The following is a 23,831-nucleotide window of genomic DNA, read 5'->3' as shown; positions in this document are numbered from 1 at the left end:
CCTCTCTAGCAAAAGCACATCTAATCTGGCCTAACAGAAACATACAGATTGCATTGATTGTCATCATACCATCTAGACTTTTTTGCCTTTTTAAACTTTTGACATCTCTCCTTTATAACAACAGGATACATTTGAATGCATCCAAGAAACTGAAAAAGAAAAATATTTAAGCATTTCAGCTTATCACATTCTGAAGAATTAAATAAACCTTGATTCACTGTGCTGCAAAATACAGTAAGTCCTTCAGGAACACATAAGATTTGTTTCAAAAACCCATTGAATGGCCTACTTAGACAGTGTTCTTAAATATTCTAGACTCACCCTGACATTAAAACTGTACCAAAGCAATGACAAAATCAAGGGTAGCTTCACATGTATGTATCTTTCACAGGTAAAGCAATTACAGAATGCTCTGTGATACTCTGAATTTTTTTTACACGCTTTTACACTTTGACACATTTAACGCAAAAGACCTTAAGATTATAAAATGTTTCAAAAAATATCTACTGTTGTCTGGTATAATGGACATAAATGATATTATTTCATTTTGCACAACAGCGCCACATTGGTCCACCTGCCCCTAACATAGAGGGGCAGGTGGACCAATATGGACATTGATGGTAGCATCCAACTCAAATGGAATCAAGTCTTCTCATGTCCAATTTTCATGCGCAGTGCTAGTGGTGCTCGCCTTTGCTGCCTATGTTGAGTGTTCCATAATTAGTCACTTACGAGGTTCCGTTTCAATAAGGATGCTGCCTTAGAAGACTGCATGTTCTTCTACACTGCATGTACAGGAGTGAAATACTGCCTATGTAGTCAGTAGAGAGTCAGTAGAGAGCAAGGCAGCTCACTAGATGTTTGGTATTGAGCTAATGTTTTTGCTTACATACTGTATTTAGTTGAGATAACAGGATTGGTGATGTCGTTAATAGACAATAGGGAGGAGTTAATTGGATAGAATGTATGTGTGAGAAAGAGATATGGGATGATTTGAGCACTCGGTTCATTGGTGACAGATATTTGTTATGAAGGTTTACTCAACAGCCAGACTGCATGTAAGGTAGCTGACAAGTGTTTGTTTAACAGAAAGAAAACACTGCAAAGAGACAGCAAAAGAAAATCAAGCCAACAAGAGAACACAGACAAAGCAGGTATCCAAAAATACATTGCTGTCTCTAACACCCACACCTGCGCCGGAACAAGTTTTGAAGTGCGTGTGGGGGGTTTGGGGGGTTGGGGGGGGGGCATCATCACAACAACATTCTGCAGTCAATATAGCCGATTTATAAAAAGAAATTCAATAAATGTTTTTATATGGACAATGTTTACCAGACAAGCTTCCAAGATTGTCAAAATTATGGTGACTGACTATTTATTTATCTACATACACAGTTCAAATGTTGATGTTATCTAACTAAAGAGATTCAAATCTGCTTCTGCTCCACCAGCACAGAGAGAGAGATCTGGCTATCCACCTTATTTTTCAATTTTTCTGGCGCCACAATTATCAACCTTGAATGTGGACCTCTTCCGGTATCAGCCACTTCCAGCTATTTTTGCAAAAATACTACATTATGCTGCTTTATATTACAGGCTGATAATATATGTCATCATATTATTATCATTAATCATGATTTTCATAAACTCATTAGTTTTGAATGCACATAGTTTTACCGTATAACGCATTTTGCCGTCGTTGTATCACACTGTTGCACAGGCAGAATGACTCCGAGATCAGGCGATGACAGGACAGTCCTCAGCGTCATCTGACACGCCTCCACAAACGTTACACAACTAGCAGAGAGCAGAAAGGCACTGGGCAAATGTTGCTTTAACTTTCTTTGCACCAAAACTACATCTCATTTCATCTTGGCATATTAATATACGCATTTTACTCTCCACTCTTGTCAGAGAGCATTCTCTCATTCTTAGCAGTGTATAGTAAACAGACATGCAGATCAGCCATTCAGCATGGCTTATGAGACATCGCCTTTGGAAATAAACAAATAAAGGGATCATTGGAGGTTATGCAGGTACATATAAATGGAGGTTTACATTGAGACTTTGGTGCATTCTCATGATCTCGGTAAAGAAAGAATTTTCCTGGTTTCGGATGCAACCTTGAAGTTGCACTCACACGCTCGTGCGGATCCAGCAATCAACTGTCAGTTCAAAAGGCCTGGATCGCCTGCATGGAGTGACATGGAGTGACCATCATGATTTGTGAATCAGAGGAACTTTTGTTCTTGATCCTGAAGTTTTTGATTCTGGCTGATGGAATATGAGCTTCAGAGGAAGATATTAGATGAGCACTCGAAGGGAAAAAAATGCTGGATTTTCGTGAGGTTTGAGAATTACATCTGTTTATTTGCAGATGGTTTATAATAGAAGTTTTATTGATATTTGCCTATTATCACTAAAAAATAAAGTTAAATGTGACAGGGAACTGTAGAGGAGTGACAGTTAGAAAACATGCTTTAGAGGTAAATAAATTGGCACTCCACGACGCTGGATCTTCTGAAGTTGTGTGAGGTTCGATTATTACATCAATTTAAATGAGATATGAGCGTATTTTCACATGATATATTATATTAGTTTTATTTACATTTGCCTTTTTATCTTTAGACAAGACAGTTAAAAGGTACAAGGAACTGTTGAAGAGAGAGAGGGAGAATGAAACAGGTGAGCACTTTAACATTATGAGCTCATATGTGTCTGCCGCAGCTCTGATATGCGGACTGTTTAAATGACTGTGTTGTACACCGGTCTATTATTGTAGAAACACAATGCACATAACAACAAAACGAACCATGACTGGTCATTTACATGTTTCAGTCGCTTCACATAAAAGCAGGCGATTCTCTGCACCCTCAAGAAACAAATCGGCCAAACGGGAAAATTTTTCGATAATTATAAAAGTCAGAATATCAGCCGATTTATCAGCCTCAGCTATATATCGGTCAACCACTAGATCAGACATCTGCATTTTTTCAGATGCCTGAACTATTGACTGCTCAAGTGAGACATCAATTTGATCTTTGTTGTCTATCTAGAGCAGGACAGCAATGACTCAAGTTGTAATTTCTATTCAGTCAATTACCTCTGTGTACTACTTTTAAACGGCAGAATTGCGCATGTCAGCCGAAGTTCAGTTGAGGTGTAGGCTATAAGTGTGCCTGGTTCTGGCGCCCCTGACCCACACAGGAACAAATGCATCAAATAAACCACTAAACAAGGCCCCATTCTCCAGTTTTCTCTTTCCATTGGCCTTGCTGCCCTATGAGTCAGAGACTCATCAATCATTCTCAGACAAAAGAGTGTCCATTTACTGCAGACAGCTGACACCATGTATCAGACCTGTTGAAAGGAACTACTATTAACACTGGTCATCTGCTGGAAATTAAAAACAGAGACTGATGAGGGCATCAGAATTGTGTTGTTTTCTCACACGCAGTTTTGTCTGTGCCGCCCGACAGACCTTAGTTCCCCCTCGCCACCTCGTCTCCATCCCGATGCCACCTGCTGGGATCGTCAGCATCTCTCTGCTGCTGGTGCCCGCAGTTCATGCCAGGATGGCAGTGGCACTACCATCTGGTGAATGTCAGCATGAGTTCTGCCGCCCTGGCACTGGGTAAGTGGCCAGGTGGTGCCATGCCACTCCTACCCCAATAATCTTCTGATTGCAGCGGTGCAAATATGGTAAAGGATTTGTCATAAAAGTCACATTAAAATTGTTTATACTTCTGTTAACTATAACTAAAGTTGGTTAAGTAAGCTTTAAAGCCAAGTTGTAAAAGTCATAATTGTCAAATGAATTCTAAATAGTCTCTCCAACAATTCTTTGTCAAGTAGGTCTATAGAGTATGCAAATCTTTGTTAACACAATTCATGGTATATTTACCACATCGGATATGGCTTTTGTGATGCATATATACTATAGTATAAAAATAGTTTAACTATTTTGTGTTGAGAAACTTTTTAATTGTATGTTTATGTAAAATTGTAAACATAATTGTACATAACCATAATTGTTGTTATGCCTAAGATATGATTTGTTGTCCAGGTGAACCCAATCCTGAGCCCGGATCTGGCTGTAGTTCTATAATTGCTGAACTCTGCAACAATATCCTGATGAAATCCATGTGAGAGCTGGTCTTACATGGGGTTATAACCGGTCCAAGATGGTCATTTTTGGTTATTAGCTGATCCAAGCTGTCCTATATGGTTGGTTAGCTTGACTACCAGCTGGTGAACCTTGTTTTGACCTTGTAGTCCATTTTGGACAAGCTTGTTAGGGCTGTTTGACCACCTTTAACTAGCATGCTAACATGTTCCAAAGCCAGCTTGATGAATTTAAGCAAATTTATTTATTTATTTTTCCAGCAGGGTACAGTTTTGACAGTGAAGTTGCTCATTTTTAAAGAACATCTGAATTGTATGTTGATGAAGCCAACACATTAGTGGAAATAATGCTTCAATGGTTTTCTGCTCAGGTAGAGAAGTTATTGCCTCATGTTTATTTTGGTTTGTTTCTTCTTAGGCATTTCTTCTTTCAGCTTGTTCAGTCATTTATTATTTACACCCAAATTCCCCCGGCCTCAGCTTTGAAATGGCCACCTGTCATTTAGGTCAGGATACACCAAGTGGCCTGCAACCCAGCTGTCACTCCTGTCCTCTCTATCTCTCTGAAGGTCTAACAACACTGTTACGTCCAGGCTGTGTGGGACCAATCACCTGGAATGGCACTGACACAACTGAGAAGTGGTGAGGTTGGCGGGATCTTCAACTGAACTGAAGATGACTCTTAGATGAAAACCCTCTAAGTGGTTTTACCTGAATTGATGTCAGCTGATGGGCAGGAATTACAGTAGCTTGAAGATTTCAAAGCCTAACCTCCTCAAAAAAGATGGATAAAAGCTAACTCCTGAGGGCAGTGCTGAATGTCAGGCTTGTTGTGATATGATTCAGGAGGGAAGCGGACATATTTAGAGAGAGAGAGAGATGTTGGGGAAGTGGGGAGGGAGGGAGGGTGCTGACCATCTGTGCCGCTTTTGTCCTGCGGTGCTGCAGTTATGGATGAGAGGGTGACTTTGTATTCTGGGTTTGGCAGGTCAGGATAGAAGTCCCGTGGGCCAGACAACCTGATTGTCAGGCTGGAGTGTCCAGCACCTACTGTAAATACAGCATTTACCCAAACCACTAGCATTCACCTAAACCCATTCCATAATATCCAGTCAACTGGTTCAGGGACATTGGCTCAACCAATGCTGTGCATTTTTGAACAGGATTATCTGTCTGTCAGACCAATGGAAGACTGGGGGAGAGTTCTGGAAACCTAAAACTTTGGGAAACATGAAAACAAGCATAAGTCTTGCTCGCATTGGCAAGGCATTATTATTACTATTGCTCTGACCTTCGATTAGGGATTTTGCAAAATCCTTAACCCTATTGGTCTTCTTCTCCCCAAATGTCCTCCTGCACTATTTATCGTATAGGAAGCAAAGGGCTCCTTTCTACATGGGGCAGCTTCTTTTCACTGTGACCAATCACCCTGAATACCTTATCTCCTCAATTGAACATCGTAGAGACATAGGGGTAGGCTCTTTTGACTTTGGGAAGTTTACTGATGTCCTTGGTGGGACATTGTGGAAGCAGGATTTGCCATGACAAGCACCACTTACATTTTCTACCTATCTATTTTTTTTATTCCATTTAGTGATGCTAGTGGTGCAGAAATTACACACTTCATTTTTAAATATTGAAAAAGAAATTCGTTTTTGAAATTGCACAAATGTGAATGGTGCTTGTCCGTGCAAAACTTGCAGCCACAATGCTAGACAACTCTGGGGTATGTAGGTGGTTTCCAGGGCATTTCTATGTGGTTGCCATCTAAGGGGTTCTATGGGGTTGCACAATGTTAGGTGAGTCTACGGTTTAGTGGATGGTTGCTTGGGCATTTCTATGCAGCTACTAAGGTGTTCTGAGTCTTTGTTAGTGCATTGCTGTACATTTTCTAGGGTGTTCTGGGAAGTTGCTAGCATGTTTGCACGGTTGCTAGGATGTTGCTATTTGGTCAAATAAAATAAAAAAATGCCCTCTTTGAGCCATTTCTATGTTTTTTGGCCACTGAAATGACTTATGCCATATTATGGAATTTATTCTCCTGTTTTCTCATCTGCCAGGTGAAAATTAGTCTGATTGCATTGAAATTAACAAAATGACTCTCCTTAACAAGCTGTACAATTTGAGATATCATTCATGTCTGTTGCACATGATGGTATGGGACAAGTTACACACTGACTTAGTACATGAGTTAGGGTTTTGTTCAAACCCCTAACTCAAGTATGAGCAATAGTAATCTAATGATTTCAGGCTATATGTGTCATAGCAGGGCATGACTGAAACAGCATTTAAAATGTTGAAAATGCTATTAAAAATTAGGTCACAAATGGCAGGAAAAATGTCAAGCATTGTTTAGCAGATCTGATATACATTTTCAATTTTATCATGATCAATATTCAACCACTAAGATACCAGAACCCATTGGCTTCCAGTGACTCTTATGTTGCCAAATAGAACATGTTCCTGGACCAACATCCTTGTTGGTCATGGAACAACATTCCTATCGACCAATCAGATTTTAGGATTAGGGATACACTTGGGGCCAGGTACAACATTTTTACCAACCTGTTTATTTCCTGATTTTAGGTGTAGTTCAAGGTGAGTTTATGGAGGGTTAGGATTCTTTTTAATTGTCAGGGTCGTTGTTCCAAGACCAACACCAGATGCTGATCCAGTAACATATCCTACTTGGTAAAATTCCAGTCTCCATTGGTATACAGTGTTGCATATCTTTTACCCTAACCCTAGTACTCACCTTACCTCTTTCCCTATCTCTAAAATCTGATTGCTTAAAAGGAATGTTGTTCCAGGACCAGCAAGTATATTAATGTCCTGATAGGCGAAATCACAGTAAGCTTCCTTCTGTTATTTTGTAGAAGGATAAATGTATAAGAAAAATCATAACAATCTAATCTTTTGTATATATCTTTTACCCACAGTACTGTTTGTGAACCTGTAAATCAGCCCAGAATAATTTTTAGGGCTGCAGAAGGAGGACCTTGTGTAATCAAATTGTAATATTACAGTTTGAAGTTGGCAAATTTATGCATTTATGCAAAGACATGCATACTTATTAGATTATTTAATCTCTTATATAAATAATATTTGCATAGGAGACGCTTAATGAACAGACATCTTGACTCTAGTAGGGAGAGTGTCTGTTTAATAGAGAATTATTTAACGTTTCATTTTATTTAGTGTGATACAACTGTGTATGCTACATAGAGAAGTGTTTGACCTTGGACATTATGCTCTTTATTCTCACACAAACACTTCTTTGAAAGAGCAGTATTCAAGCACTGTATTATTTTAAGCTCTCTGTGAATGTTTATGTGTGTGTGGCATGCTGTTCTACAAGAGAGACCGGCCTTATGCGCTCCACCTTGTTTTGAAACAGCCTGATTGTGAAAGACTGCTCTCAACAGAATATTCTAAATCATCTTGGTCTTCCATGCTATTATGGACGGACTATTATCTATTATTCACAGAACTGATTTGTTCTCAGTGCACACATACCTATTTTCATTCACTTACCAGTAGATCCTTGATTGGATTATGCAGCTATACTCTGCATACCACACATTCATGCGCTTGTTTGGGAGCCGATTTTTGAACATTGAAGTCACTGAGTGTCTCGTCAATCATCCTCACCTTACTGGATTATTATACAGCTATTTGACATCATGTGGTTTATGGCCAGCAACATAGCTAAATGCAGGAGAACAAATCTGAGACCTCACCCCCATGTTCAAGGCTGAGCAGACTGTGAGACATAAACGCTACTGCAGATGAAAATATATTATCAGTAAAGGACAAATCAATAAAGATCTATCTACCCAGTGCTCGAATTGAATCATAACTATATACTGTTTATTAAAAACATTCTTACATAAAAGAACAGGATTTTGTGTTGATAAAGAATAAAAAAATGTACATTTCAGTCCAATGTTATATAACAAAGAGATGTAAGCTATATTGTTTTTTTTTTTAAATGGCTTACTCCAAGTAAAACTGGATTTAGAGGGTGACAAAGCAGCAGACCCAAAAGGGAAACTATGGCAAATATACCAGGGGACTACATATAAGGCACTTGAAGACCCGTAAAAGAATATGACTTCAAAATACATTGAAATGTCTCAAAAACCGTAGAAAATAATAAGACGTCTTCCAGACTCACTAAGATTTCACAATATTACTGTTTTTACTGTATTTTGCTTCAAATCAATGCAGGCTTGGTGAGCAGAAGAGACTTCTGAATAATGATATTTTCCAATGTAGTATTTACTACCTTAAAAACAACTGGATGATTGATGTGACACTTTGTGATAATAAAGTTTGTTCCAAAAGACTTGTTTAAATGCATGAAACTAGTTTATTAGATATTACAAATATAAATTGTGACAAGACAGGCTGTAAGTCTGTGTTAGTGTTGGTGGGGATTTTTCAACTATTTCAATGCAGTTAAATTGTTACGTCAGTAGGTGGCGGCAAGAGCCAGTCAGCAGACTATTCAACCATTTCAGTCAAAAAGGCTGCTTTATTCAGGAACAAAATATGGTTATCAATATGACAATCATTGCTATTTCACAAGATAATTCCCGAAACTTTTCAGCGTGTACGTGGACTCAAAAAAGTCAGTAAGAAGATTTCTCTTCCCGACTGCGAGTGGAGGTTTTATTAATCTCGTTTGTCGCAAAAGTTAGCTTCACCGGAACGGCGCCAAGCAAGCAGTCATGTCAACGATGTCATGCGCTTAGCGGTCTTTAGATGTGGGCGGGGCATTTACATTTTAAAGAGACATGACAACTAGCCTATAAACAAACTTAATATAAATTATTGTAAATAATTAATTCACGAATTTTACCATATCCACTGCATGCATTTAATCAGATGTGTCATTATTAATTCTATTAAAATATAAGTATTTTGGAGACAACTCCCAAGTCTATTTTTTTGCTCCTTATGGGGGTGCCCAATGCCTTATTGGTGCTCCAGGATCCACCAGACCCCCTCCCCCCTCATTCGAGCACTCTATCTATCCCCCCTTAATGTATATGGTGGTTATGGCCCTGCTATCTATATAGCTACCTACCTGTCTGCCTGTCCGTCCATCCATCTATCCATCCATCTATCCATCCATCCATCTACTTCAGCCAAGGTAAACTCAGCCTTAACGAGATATTAAGTCGAAAGGTAACACTGTAACATACCTAGTTTGATGCTCCACCCAGCTGTATCAGTTGTTGCAGAGCAGCAGCCCTCCAATTACAGTTCGCGCATATCATGACGTGAACGCGCCCGTGGTCCAAATACTTGAAGCAGTTGAAAAGCAGCTAGAGACAGCCGGAGAAAGAAACACTTGACTGGAGGTATAACGCTACAGCGGGGAATACGGAAAACGAGTCTACGGTAATTTATCTCCTTTAGGATTCTTTAAGCTCCGATCGGGCTTGAACGCGATGCGCGAGGGGGTTAAATGTGTGATTTGCTGTTGCGATGAGTGCTTAATCTCCTCAAGTAGGACATCATCTGTATCTATCCGCTTGTGGTGCCGCTGTTATTAGGTAATGTACAGTATCTGCTGCCGAGCAGATCTATCAGCTACTATTGATAGTTTACCTAGCCATGTAATCGCGCATATTATTTGATGCTTTGTCAAGAAATGCTTTGTAATGCAATCGCGCACGATCATTTTGTATCGGCTTTCAAAGCGCATTGAATTTCATTTACTCGCGTGTTTTTAACTTCAACCCGCTGTTTTTGATGTTGCATTTGGGAACACTGAGGCTGTGCTGGTGCATCTGCTGTAGATGAATAATTTATTAGACTGTAGTTGGGGGCTGAAGGAGAGAAAAACACTAGACTGTAGCCTAATGTGACAGTATTTTCATTGAAGCGAATGAATGAAATGCTTACCAACACAAACTTTTCGGTGTTGATTTGTGTGATTATGTTGTGATATGCCACAAACATGACATTAAGCAGGCTATGTGAAGTGGCGTTGTTTGTTTGCATTGGACAATGAAGGTTGTGTTAACTTTGAAGCTCTGTGCAGACAATGCAACCCATCAAATGTTGATATTTCCTGATTTTCATGAATGAGTAACTGTATGGGTCGCTATACAAAATGGATACAGGAAAAATAACAAGCTGGTGCTAACTTTGTTAATATAATTTTTTTCTAAACACACACACAAAAAAAAACATTATTTAAAAAAAAAAAAATGTATTTCTTCCTGGTGTCTCAGCAAATATGCATTTAAGGAATACTAAATATATAGGAAAAAAAGCATCTGGCATTTTGTCTATTTTATTTGGCTTAAATATTTTTGACATAACGAATAGCCTAATTAAAAAAATCTGTCTGTCTATCACACACACATACATATATATATATATATATACATATATCATGACAAATAGCCTCTCATTTTACCTGTGCTCTATAATAATAGTTAAACGATTGCACTCCATTGTTTTCTTTCAGTATATGTACTTTTCAAAAAGGTATGTCATGATGACTTTATCAACCATTCAAGAAGTGAACTCTTCAAAGACAAGTTAAAGTCTCCTCTTTTATTTATCGCATTATCTTATGTTGTGTTAGGTTTGTCAGTAGGGGGCGATCTTAAAATATCAACCCTGTAACCATGATTTAATAGGTGTAAACAATTGACATACCCAATAAAAAGTGGATATTTGCATACATATCTGCATTAAATATGCCCAAGTCTAAGAAGTTGGTAGTTTCACAACCTTGAACTCATTGTAATGTCAAATTAAACCAACTGTCAACCCTGTTATTTCTCTGAAGGCATTAAATCCAGACTACTGTATTCCTATTAAATGTATTACTTTTGCTTGAGATGTCACGTGCACGTTTATCTGATTAAATGGTGAAAAGCTTACAAAGTCTACTTCAAAACACTTAATCAAAATGCATTAAGCATCCATTTCATAAAATAACCTGTCAGGGAGTCAGATACACACCTTAAATGAACGATCCCCTGAATATTTCATGACAAAAAATGTACAGAGGTGATAATGGTAGCCGCAGATTGTGTTTGGAGAAACATGAGGACGACAGTCTGGTGTCTTCGTCGTGAATAATGACTTGAGTTCCTCATTCATTTGGATGCGCGTGAGAGAGGCAGCAGCAGAAGCAGGCGACCCACGCTGAGTGTGAGAATGTCTTGCTGACACCTCAATAGTGTTAACCTCCGCTAAGACGCATTCAAGATACATTTGGATTATCAGACTTTTCTTCTGTTACCAGTAAGTAGCGCTTTTCAATCTTTCAGCGCTTGCTCTGAACGTCATTTCCCCTGAAAACCCGGTAGATTCGTGCGTTTACGAGTTTGAGACTCATTTGCCTGCGAAAAGTTGCTTTGCCCCGCTCGAGACTTTCGCTTTTTCGCAAGTATATAAGTACTCACCTTGTTTAGACTTGTTTACATTCACATGTTGTAGCTGTAGTGGGCTACAAGTCTCAGTGTTCATTACTGGAGGAAGTGTGATGTTTTAAGTGTTGCAAGTTTACTGCCGGTTGATCTTGTTCATCTAGAAAGTCAAACACGTACTTCTGTGTTATTTGTTTCCGTTTCATTTAGTTGAAGTGTTAATGCAGTATGTGTGTATAAAGTCGGTTAAGTAAGATTTGATGATCATCTCGCAGCAGGTGTTTGCAGTGCAGACAGAGACCTCCGCGGTTGACACCGCAAGTCAGCGACGCGACAAACTACTGTAGCACGTCGACTCCGCTATATATAGGCCTATATATATTTAGGGCTGCACGATTTGGACAAAAAGTCATAGTACGATTATTTCGAAAAAGATTGCGATTTGAACTGCGATTATGATGGTAATGTTTTCCACATGTTCAACCGCAAAAATGCTGCTGGGGATTTCACACTTGAGGCCTCTTAAAAACAACCAAACTGAGACATTTTTCAGTTCAACCACAAACAAATAAATATATAAACAGTGAAACAAAGTCTTCTTCATATCCAGATGTTACCATCCACCGTGTACCTGTTTTTGTCCATTTTGTGACAGGATCTCATCCCACTAATCATCAACATTAGTTTTTGAAACAGTCAACTTGAATATTAGGGATGCTCCGATAAGTATTTTTACATCCGACACCGATCTCCAATTTTCATCTCCTCAATTTATGCTGATCATTTCACTTTTTATCAGCAGCTCTGTCAAAACTGGCTATATGTAAGCTTTCTGCTCAATGTCAATGTTAACTAAATTTCCCTGTTGGTAAAAACATAGTTGTTGACTAGTTTTTGCTTTCCAAAATAATGTTGATTGATTGCATAATTCAGTATACACAAAATATAAATGTTACACCGTGTCCTAACTACACGCGACGCGACGCCGCAACACGCGATAAAAGGTATCTTTTCCATGTTAATCAGAGTTTTTGTCCTAACCAGACGCGACGGCGACACGCAAAGTTTCTAATTTAGAAACGGTTCCTATTTCTGCGACGTCGCGGCTGACAGATCCGCCCACACAGAGATCTCATTGGATGGAAGTTCTGCGTGTCATGAATATTTAATCATCAAACATGGACGACGAGGAACTGATTGTCGAAGTTCAAAGGCATTCAATTCTCTACGATAAATCCCACAAATTCCACAAAGACATCAGGAAAAAGGATTCCGTCTGGAGAAGTATAGCTGAAGCATTGAATACACATGGTAAGTTAAGTTTAGACTTTCATCTACAGCGAATGAATGAAGCATTTAGCTATAGTAGGCTACTAATGAAGCATCAGCCTGTGTAAAACAAATTCCGCTTTATTTTCAATGTAAAGTAGAGTGAATAGGCATGACGATTTGTGTCCCTGTATCCAGGGGTGTCATTCCAGACAATCTACTGAAATACAGGCAGGGTGGGGAGTCGCAATGACAGTAGTCCGAGCTGTGCACACAGAGAGACTCCGCCCACACGCTGTTCTGAATGGCTGTGATTTTTGATTGACGTGTGGCGTCTCACAGTCGCGTCGGGTCTAGTGTGGACAGACACACTTGCTGTCGCTGAAATTTTATCGCGTCGCGTGTAGTTAGGACACGGTGTTACTCTTTATTTTAGGACTTAAAAACTAGAAGGCTTATACAAACTATTCTTTAATGTATATAAGATAGTCCTAAAGAATGAGGCTTAATGTCAAACTGAAGTTGAACTGATAACCCATTGGTGAAATTACATTTAAAGTGAAAATTTTGGTTAGTTTGTCACCATTTAATTTAATAATTTTTATTCTTAATTTTATTATATTAAATTTATCAATGCATTATATTATAGTAACTAAATATTTGATATAGATTTATTATATGTATGTTCCTTCCTTTTAATTTTGTTGGATGTTGGTAATATTAGTTCCACTTTCACTTGTTTCCGCAGGAATAAGGGCGACACGCTCTGTCGTGAGATAAATAAATGACAGTTGACTGGCGGAAGAGCGCATGTTTCTGGACTAGGTGTTACGGTTAATGTTGTTTGCGCAACAATCATTTAATAAAGATGTTTGAATTATACCCCATCTTGTATTCTGCGATATTATTATTATTATTATTATTATTATTATTTATATTATACTCTAAGCATGAGAGGGAGTTGTGGAGCACAGAACCGCTCTGAAAACACTGTAACGATGCGCTAATTTAATATAGACTGCACTGAACTGCGCAAATAAACTTTGAAGGGAGCAGACTATTTATTTTATAAAATCGCAGCCTTTGTTATATAAAAATCACAAAAGGTCATATCGCGGATTCGATTGCATTATGTAATCGTGAATGCTGACGATTACAGCGTTCAATTAAAGTCTGCTCCTGTTGCATCAATGGTTTATATTTACAACATGTTTTTGCAGTGGTTGAGTATTCTAACCAATCACTAACACGTCTGTTGAGCAATGAAATAGCAATGGCCAATCAGAGCCGCTTAGATTAGTCCTCCGTCCTATCAGTAATGGCAACTGATCCTAATGCGCAAGCTTTAACTCGTCTGAATGCCCAGATGCTTGCTTTATGTTCTAGCTCTGCTCACGTGGCACACGAAAAATGAATAATAAAGAAACATCACCTGACACTTGAAAAGAAGCTGTAGAACAAGAGCGAAAAGAACTTTGGATTCCTTACACAGTGTACCGCTCGCTTTGGACATAGATGTTAAATACACTGAACATAAGCTACACAACAAAACTAATCCCGTTATACAAGGCACAGACGCGGTGTAAATAATTTCTTTATTTTGCTGATTAGACAGCTTTGTTTTTAATGAGATCATTCGCAAGAGTCCAGAACATTGTGCGGAGCGTCACTGGACTTGCGTCGAAATGCAGATCTCAAACAGTGTAAACCTGCAGTGAGTGACAGCAGTCATTGTAATCGGAGAGTTTGTCACGTTGCTAGATTTCTGTGTACAATTTATTAAAAATGTAATTACAGGTTTGTTTTGTCATGTTAATATATAGGCCAATGTGAATTTGATTTGTACAAAATAGCAATAAAGTAATTCAGCTTAACTGTTCTAAGTGTGTTTTGGAGGTGCAGTCATAATAAAGAATATGGCATGAATAGCATATTTCAGGAATCACCGTCATTGTTGTTACGTCTGCTCTAATAAGACCCATTTGCCATGCAGATTGGTAGATTTAACATTTTCACGAATAGCAAATAACTGTTTTTAATTTTCAAAGTGTAACAACTGAGGCCAAAAAAATTATCTAACGATGATCTTACGTGAACAAGATCCCCATTGAAGATCTAACGGGATTAATGGTCCCGTCTCTTCATGAAAGGTCTTACTGAACGTAGTAACTCTGCCAAGTTAAATCAGCTGTTAATAAGTTTGAGTATTGAAAATGCCATATTATTTACTGTTCGTGGACTAAACATTTAAGCAGTAATTTAGCAATAATTTAATTCAATACCATAGGAATCCATTTAAAATATTTTTTGATTTGCCTTACCTTGACAAACGTTATTACAATATAAAATTCAATACAATATTATGCTTAAAAGAAACTGGAGCGCAGCTCATAACCACCATTGAAATCTGCTACTCTGAAGAGTCACACGGTTGCTTACATTGTGACATCATGGTAATTTTATATTTTAATCGACAGTAATAATCGCGATTACAATATCAAGGGCAATTATTGACAATTAGGATTTTTGCTATAATCGTGCAGCCCTACTGTAAGTGCTTTTATACAATTATAAGCGTAACATTTCTGCCTTTAAACCCGCCAATATTTGGTCCCATTCACTTCCATTGTAAGTGACACAATGTAACCTCGATTTTTGCTTTTTTTTTAAGGAAAAGATTGCATTGTAAATCTTTCACCTGCATTGTAAAGTACTGCTGTTTCAAGCATTCGCACAATTCCAAACATTAGTAACCGCTATAAAGTTATTAAACAAATCTATAAAAGCGTAACAGTAAAGGAGAATTTGAAGTAGTTTTTGCACACCTTGATTGCAAAATGTTTTTGTAAAAATATATGAAGGTTTTTATTAAGCTTCCATATATGATTGTATGTTAAATATAAGCAGAAATGTGCAAATCAATGAAGATAAATACATTTGACATCAATTTGTTGAAAAATATCGAGATATAAATTCTAAAACCATATCGCCCAGCCCTAACTTGTTTTGAACCGGAATATTCCTTTTAGGGCCGTTCAGACTTAACGTGTTTTTCCATTGTTTTCTATTTCAAAATGTCTTAGACAGACGACTTTGACCGTTTCACCACAACCAGCTGTTTTTATTTTTTATTTTTATGTATGAAAAACTTTATTTTAATGTTTTATTTCAGAGAATTTGACCATTCAGATTTCCAGGCCTTGAAACCCCATGGATTATATATTTTTTCTCTGATAATCTTATAAAATAAAATTTTTAGTTTAAATCTCAAAAATCCACAGGTGTTCCTTTTTAATAGATCTAAATTTTTCTTAGCACTTTAATATTTCACTGGCTAGAAATTAGCTCTTTTTGAGAGCAGTCCCTATTGAAACATTTCTAAAAATACCTATTGCAATAGTTTTCATGAACATGTATTGGTAAAAATATCTTGACTGCTGTATAACCATAATAAATTAAGATACAATCTAATTTAAACAGCATAAGATGATTTCTGAATCTGCCATTTTGTAAAATTTTTTGTTGTCATTTTTTGGTTGTCTTCTTTTTTTTTTCATTTAGTCATTACCTCCAATGATGCCTTTATTTGTTTATTTCCAAAGGCGATGTCTCATAAGCCGTGCTAAATTTTGATTTGCATGTCTGTTTACTATACACTGCTAAGAATGAGAGAATGCTCTCTGACAAGAGCGGAAAGTAAAATTACTACATTCATTTGCCAAGATGAAACAAGATGTAGTTTTGGTGCAAAGAAAGTTAAAGCAGCATTTGCCCAGCGGCTTTCTGCTCTCTGCTGGTTGTGTAAAGTTTGTGGAAGCGTGCCAGATGGCGCTGAGGACTGTCCTGTCATCCATTGACCTCGCATTCATTCTGTCTGTCATTAAAATCATATATAAGATTGAAAGGGTGACAAAATGAAAGTTCTCGTTTTGCGAATTGATAGTTGGCTGAACAAGAAGCAGTTCTCTCAAAAATCATTTGAGCATTTACTGAACAAACAAATTGACTAAATAACGCGATGCAACTGGACATTAAGATAGTTGTTGAGAGAACTCAAAATCGTACTGCATCATGTTGCCTGGATTTTTTTACTTTGCTCAACAATTCATTTTTTACAGTGTAGTTTTATTGTAGGAATACTGACTGTAGTAACTATGGTGTTTGTGGAACTATGGTTTCAATGGCAAATTTTTGTAAGTGTGCACATAAACAATACAGTTTTTCTTTCCTGCTAAATTTAACTTGTTACTTAATTATTAATGAGGTTGTGTTTTTTGCATATTCATGTTTGTGGGATATCTATGTGATCCTGAATTTCCACTTTCCTTTGAAATGAACAAAGAGTGCAAGTTGTGCAACTGTGAAGCCTGTTTCCTCATGCGATTGGTTCACGCGTTGCTTCCGTCTCTCACACACACTCCCCCCTCTCTCATTGACACAAACACTGCTGTGAGCCCAGCATCTGAAATGCTTTGGAAATTGCTTGGCACTTTGGCCTGAACATAGCTTGTGGCTATCACATATTGCCTGAGGTTGAAATGCGAAAGATTGCACTTTTTTGTAAGGACCAAAATTCCCTTGAGAGAGAGACAAGTTGAAACTTCTTGATTTTTCATTTCTGCGTGAGTCTGAGCTGTCGCTGTTTGTGCGAAAACAAAATATTGAAAACACAAATTCTGAATAGACTGGTGTTCGTTGGAGTGAGTGTTGGGTGCAAATGGTCTATATTGTAAATATTGGGGGTGGGTTAATTTGTTCTTTCAAACTGATCTGGGATTTGTATTTTTTCATTGTTAAAGGAATTGTTCACCCAAAAATGAAAATACAAAAGCAATCTGAATGATCCCTTCATCTCTGCTTTTTACATTAACTTAAACATGAACACACCAAGGAGATCTATAGGACGGATGTCAAGATTTTCAGTGTATAAAAACAAAATTTTTGGACTGTTTCTCACAATGCCAATGTATGACTTCAAGACACTTGAATATAGCCTATCACACAAGTAATATCTACTTTTGTTGAACTTTATTGTTGCTTTTGCATCTATTTTAAAGTGTGAAACCTCCAGTCTCTGTTCATTGTGATTGCATGGACAAGAGCGTCCAGTACATTCCTCAAAATGTCTCTCATTTTGTTCCATGAAAAAAAGTCATAAACTTTCATAGGTCACAGATGTGTCTTGTCTGTATGTCTTTGTTTTACCTAACCTTCGTCTCTTCTTTCTGTCCCATAGAGGTCCCAGAAGGGCTGAATTGGACTCCCATGGTATATTGCTAGAGTTTAGAGCTTGAATAATTTTTGTGCAGGTGTATCCTGAGGGCAGAGGGTGTTGATGAGTCAACAGATGTTGTCAACTTTTCAGTATAGTTTGATTTCTGTATCGTTAGATCTCACTTGCTGTCTGTGTGAATAAGCCTGTTTATTATCTCTCAGACAATTGCAAGAAATCGTCTCTTTAATATTCCTTCAGATTTGGTCTTGGATTAATCCTAATGTGTTTAGACAGGCATTTATTTATTTATTTAAATGTATCTTATTTGATGTGGTTAAAAAAAATATCCAGAATTTTACCAGGTGTTACGCATGCAGATGAAGGCAGACGTGGAGACAGGATCTAATCGCAGTGTAACTTTATTTGGAAAGGAGGATATAAACAGACAAAACTAGAACAAAGGAAATACCCGCAATGGGGAAAATAAACCAAAAACACGGAAGACAAACGAGGAGTTTAGCAGGCAGGATAAACATACAAAGACCACGGAAACAGGCGTCCACAAACATCAACGATAGATAAGGGAATGGAGAACAAACAGGGTTTATATACACTGGAGACATGATGATGACAAACTACAATCAGGTGAGCACAATGACACAGGGCTGGCAGTGATGAGAGCCGGGGATCATGGGAAATGTAGTTTTACAAGGACAGTGAAACACGGGGCAGACAACAAGGAAAACGTGACATGGAATGTGATCAGTGAAAAGTGAAACAGAAAACACGGGGCAGACAACACGGGAATGTAACACCAGGTCTTCACTTTACTTACCAAAAATTATACTGGAGCATTTCTTAAAGAAATAGTTCACCCAAAGATAAAAAAATATTCTGTCATCATTTACTTACCCTCACATTGTTCCAAACTAATGACTTTCTTTCTTCTATAGGAACACAAAAGGAAGGTGATGTTGTGTCACATTGTACCTCAACAGCTTGAGGCTGTCTAAAATGGACACATCAAAACTAATGTTTTACTTATCTTGTTGGCAGGAATAGCGTCAGCGTGTGCAGCACAAAATGCCCATTTACTGTCAACGTGGAGGGTAGAAAGCATCTATTATAATGTGAGCCATTTGCTTTTGTCGCATCACAGTGTGTCATGGTTTAGAACATTCTAAACCATGGCACACAACTAAAGTTGTTTAGATGTGTCCAATGTGTACAACCTCAAATGGTTGCTGCGTTCACTGTCCGGTGTAGACAGGGTTTAAGACAGAAGTGAATGGGACATATTTGTTGTGCTCCAAATATGACAAAAAGTAATGTGCTATCGAGCTCTTGAATCACATTCATGGAAATGTATATTTGCATTGTTTTTGGTTATGAGACACAAGAACCAGTGCACAACTCATATTGTCATTTTTTGGAGGTCGAAATGGTCTGTCCCCTTTAGGGTTGGGAACCAAGAACCTTTTCTTGTTCAGAACCAAGTCCATTTAAAAACAATATATAAATACAGGAACCGAATAATATTCATGACTTTCAGTTCTGTTAACTGAACACGCATCATTCAACCGATGCGGTTGAACAAGGTATTCAAATACTGACAGTGTTTCCTGCATAGCACAAAACACAGCGTGATTAGTGTAGTCAAATTCCTGAACAAATGATTCTTGTGAGTTGGTTCTTTTGAATCTGCACTGCAGGCGCCACCTCCCGAATGAATGACTCATCAGCAGCATCTCTTTAGTGAATCAAAAAACTGCAAGTCCTTTATCTGTCATGTCCAACTCGAAATGAACCAAGAATCACTACTGTGTTATGTGTACTAATGGCTCGAGAGATTTAAATCAATTAATTCCAGAAAGCAGGTTAAGGGACTTACCCAGGTAAATTTACTCAAGAGTAAGTGGATAACCTCAACTTTCGGGAGGTAAATTTTAACCTGCTCCGTAGCAGATTATGTTCCAGAATTAGTTTATTTCAGGTAGATGTCAGTAAGTTTCAGAGATTGTCAGTGCATGTGTGCCCTTGTTATTGCGACAGTGGGCGTGGAAACTTTACACACACGATTATACCTTTAAAGCGTTATTATGGTAAAATGCAATCTTTACTTCACAAATCTTCTTCTCCCTGGCATTTCCAGTCTCACACACCAGAGATTTGCATTCAAAAGTTGCGTCTGAGACAGTCAACCCGCGCATCTTATCACGTGGCATGTTGAGCGCATTACCGTGCAGATGTAGCACATGTGGAGGCTTCACGCCATCCACCACGGCATCCAAGCACAACTCCCCACGTGCCCCGCCAAGAGCGAACCACATTATAGCGACCACGAGGAGGTTACCCCATGTGACTCTACCCTCCCTAACAACCGGGTCAATTTGGGTGCTTAGGAGACCTGGCTGGAGTTACTCAGAATATCAAATTCATGATATTCATTTAACAAACTTATTTATGAATAAAATTATTATAGCACCCACATTCTTTTTACAGTTCCTTCATCAATGAATATTCATGTTAGTTATACCATTACATTGCATAGAATCAATGTACACGTAATGTCTGCCAATTCAAAGCTAAAGCAATGAATCACTATGTGATCATTTCACAGACCACAGATATAGAATAGAGGTTAGAGATTTGATTCCTTATCACTTTAATTCATACACTAGACTTATAAAAGCACACATTTCCAGACTTGTTCATTGTACTCTCTTTATATCTAATAATATAAATGAGACATGCTGTAATTTAGAGTAACCTACAGTGCCCTCATTTAGCTGGTGTTCAAGTGATTCAATGCGATGTCTTTCTGATGCTCAGCCCCCTCTTCTCCTTCAGAAGCTTTATATGGACCTTCTATAAATAACATGTTTATTCATGCCTTTCAATATGGAAATTAATTTGACAGTTTCCTTTACAAATAGGAAGAGATGAGTTACTTATCTCTAATATAGAGATCATGAACATCTATAATGTATAATCAGACACATGATTTTCAATTAAAACAACATCATTTCATTCAGTACCAAGTTGTTGGAAGTAGATGGACCCTCTACACGAGACTGTGCAGCCATTGCCTTTAGGGGACAAGACAACAACAGTTTTATTACCACACCAAGTAAGAAAATGACATAATGGTCACATAACTCTGTGGGGCTCCATCATTCTCCACCTCTGTTACAGTAGATCTTCAGCTTATGAATAATCATGTCCTACATTACATTCAATATATGAAAAATGATGACAACTGTGGGAGATCCTACAATTGAAAAAGGGTCTAATATAATGACACAATCAGCAACTGTGGGAAATTAAAGGTGATATGATTCTAAGATTTTAGAAACCCCAATGTTCAAATGGTATTAAAAATAAAGGAAATACATTCAGTTCACATGACATACTGTATAATAAAATTAACATGCACAGAACATTGTAAATTCCAGTACAATTAATCTTAAAATAAAATAAATAGTAAACCTATAGCCAATTATAATAATAATAGAATGTGAATGTTAATACTTATAATGAAGTTCAGTGCAAACAAATAACATAACGGTCGACCTATTAAACATTAATGTAGGCAAGAGAGGTCTAATATTAGTGTTGAATTAAGCTTTTTCATGTACGGTAAAATATTATAGTTTTATGCGTTTAAAAATTCACACAATGATTCAGTATACTTTCTGTCAAGCGAACTGTCAGTCCTAATTCGATGCAGCTCCTATCGCTATCACGAAGGAAGATGAAGTTATGCTCAATCTGCTGAAAATGCCCAGAGATTATTTAGAAGAGACGGGCCACTTCTATTAAAATTAATGGGACAAATTAGAATGCCCAACCAATAAGCTGTAGCGCCCAACAGCCAATGGATGTAGAAAGGAAGTCCTGCCTTACAGGTAAAAGAGCCAATCATCTTTTAGATACAGACATCGCCTGTCAGTCATCTTGAGAACGTGCGTGCGTATTAGCTATACAATCCTTGAAAATTTCGTTTTTTAGCGTAATATGAGGTGAAGAAGCACAATTTATGGTACCAGCATTGTCTGATTTTACTGCCGATTTGAAATATGTCCTTTGATCGTAATTTTGACCAATTGTTTTTGAGATTTTGGTGGTCCCCCATTCAAGTAGATAGGAGCTGCACTGTCATGACTGGAAATAGTCTCCCGGGAGCATTCCAAAGATGTCCGACAGTGGACTGACTTGCTAGAAAGACTTTGGAATGTCTTTCTGAGTTCACTATGAATGTGCACAAACTCTTGAGTATCAAAATCATAGTTGAGTGAACTAACCCCATGCTGGTGTTCTGGAACTCACCAGGGCTGGACTGGTAATCTGGCATACCGGGTATTTTCCGAGGCCGATCAGGGGTGGACTGGCCATCGGGAGAACCGAGCAGGCTGGGGGGGGGGGGGGTCGGCCGCGAAACGGCCCGAATGGGCCGCGATAAGCTAAAATGAGCCACCGCGTTATGCAAAACAGACCACAAAATGGTGCCACGATATGCAGAAAAGGACATTGAACACCGATTTCTCTTCCCAGTCCAGCCCTGGAACACATAACGCGTGAAAGCAAGTTTTAAGTTAATTAACTGAGAGTTCAGAGTTTGTCACAGTAAGTTAAACTTGCTTTCAGGAAACACTCCTCTGGATAGTTGTTGATATTACAATGTGATGTTAAACCTACACATTATGTTTTTTGCTGTAATTAATGGTATTTTAAATATATATAATCTTAATTAGATACAGTATGTGTAAACACCTTTTGCACAAATCTGTTCTGTAAAAATATAAAATCAACAAATTTTGTAATAGGCTGCTAAGTGCAGTAAATTCAGTAATAATTGCATGTCTTGTTTCCAAATATTTCTTCCTCAAATGTACTAAAAGAAAAGTTAATTGTATGGAAAAGAGCTGCGAAAACAATATTACATATTGTTCTTTTGTGCAACTGAGGATAGTACTATCCCTTTGTGTTTTGATATCCTTTTCAGGGCAATATATGCCAATATAAACATCAAACACTGCTCTGTATTCAGTAGATTCATATGCTGTGTTTTCACTGTTTGACAGAATGAGGTGGTATCATCCATCTGATGAAGTGCTTCTATGTTCTATCTCACCTCTGTCACTCCCCTCACCGATCCGGGCTATTCTTGGCTTGCACTCTGAGCTGATGGGAAAAGCTGACATTGCGAAGAGAGGGGGAATTTGAGCTTGACTTGAGCCAAAGTCCACTTCCTCCTCTAGAGTCGGGGCACCAGACATTGTCCACCTCTCTGCCATCTGCCACCAGGACATCTGATTTACTGTCTGCTATTTGCACGACAAAGAAAGCTATTCTAGTGTGTGTTTGAGAAAGGAAAAGAGGAAGGAGTACCTCTTTTTGTCCAAAAAGACAAGTCTTTAACACAAGTTCTCCCTTGTTTGAGGTCTTGTGGCATATACTGAACATCTGCATACCTTGTTTATGACTAGTGGGCAATAACTAAACAGCAGACAGTTATGGGCAACACGTCCTGCTGTGCCAACTGAATTTGGCTTTTGGTTTGTTTATGTCTTGGCCGCTGAAATTTACCTCGGTTTAACTGAAGAATAGAGGTGATGTGCATGGCAAGAACAGCCCCATAAAAGAATTGGCACCCAGAATCGAGCTAACAGCTGAACAACTGCAAAGAAAGCTGTGCATTACTTGATCTGTTTGCTCTGATTTACCATGTGCTAAACAATTGCATTATTGATCCCAACTACATACATAGCGTTATTAAACAAAACAATACTATTTTTAAAATGTTTAAGTTTCTACATTTT

General features: G+C 38.0%; 1 protein-coding gene across 6 annotated transcripts in view; it reads left to right on the top strand.

The window, feature by feature from the left end:
• The first annotated feature begins 9,433 nt into the window (after window positions 1-9,433).
• strbp (spermatid perinuclear RNA binding protein) overlaps window positions 9,434-23,831 on the top strand; it is a 139,514-nt gene continuing 125,116 nt past the window's right edge. For 4 of the 6 annotated variants that reach the window (XM_052117709.1, XM_052117706.1, XM_052117711.1 and 1 more), the window contains exon 1: window positions 9,434-9,534. The gene's annotated coding sequence lies outside the window, so the exon portion shown is untranslated. Of the gene's footprint in view, window positions 9,535-11,266; window positions 11,401-12,649; window positions 12,837-23,831 lie in introns of those variants that run through there. The other 2 variants (XM_052117707.1, XM_052117708.1) reach the window with 2 other exon arrangements.

This window comes from Xyrauchen texanus, chromosome 44, assembly GCF_025860055.1.
Source record: "Xyrauchen texanus isolate HMW12.3.18 chromosome 44, RBS_HiC_50CHRs, whole genome shotgun sequence".
In the NCBI taxonomy this organism is placed as follows: Eukaryota; Metazoa; Chordata; class Actinopteri; order Cypriniformes; family Catostomidae; genus Xyrauchen; species Xyrauchen texanus.
The sequence above is the reverse complement of the archived record's forward strand: the minus strand, read 5'-3'. Positions and strand labels throughout refer to the sequence as shown.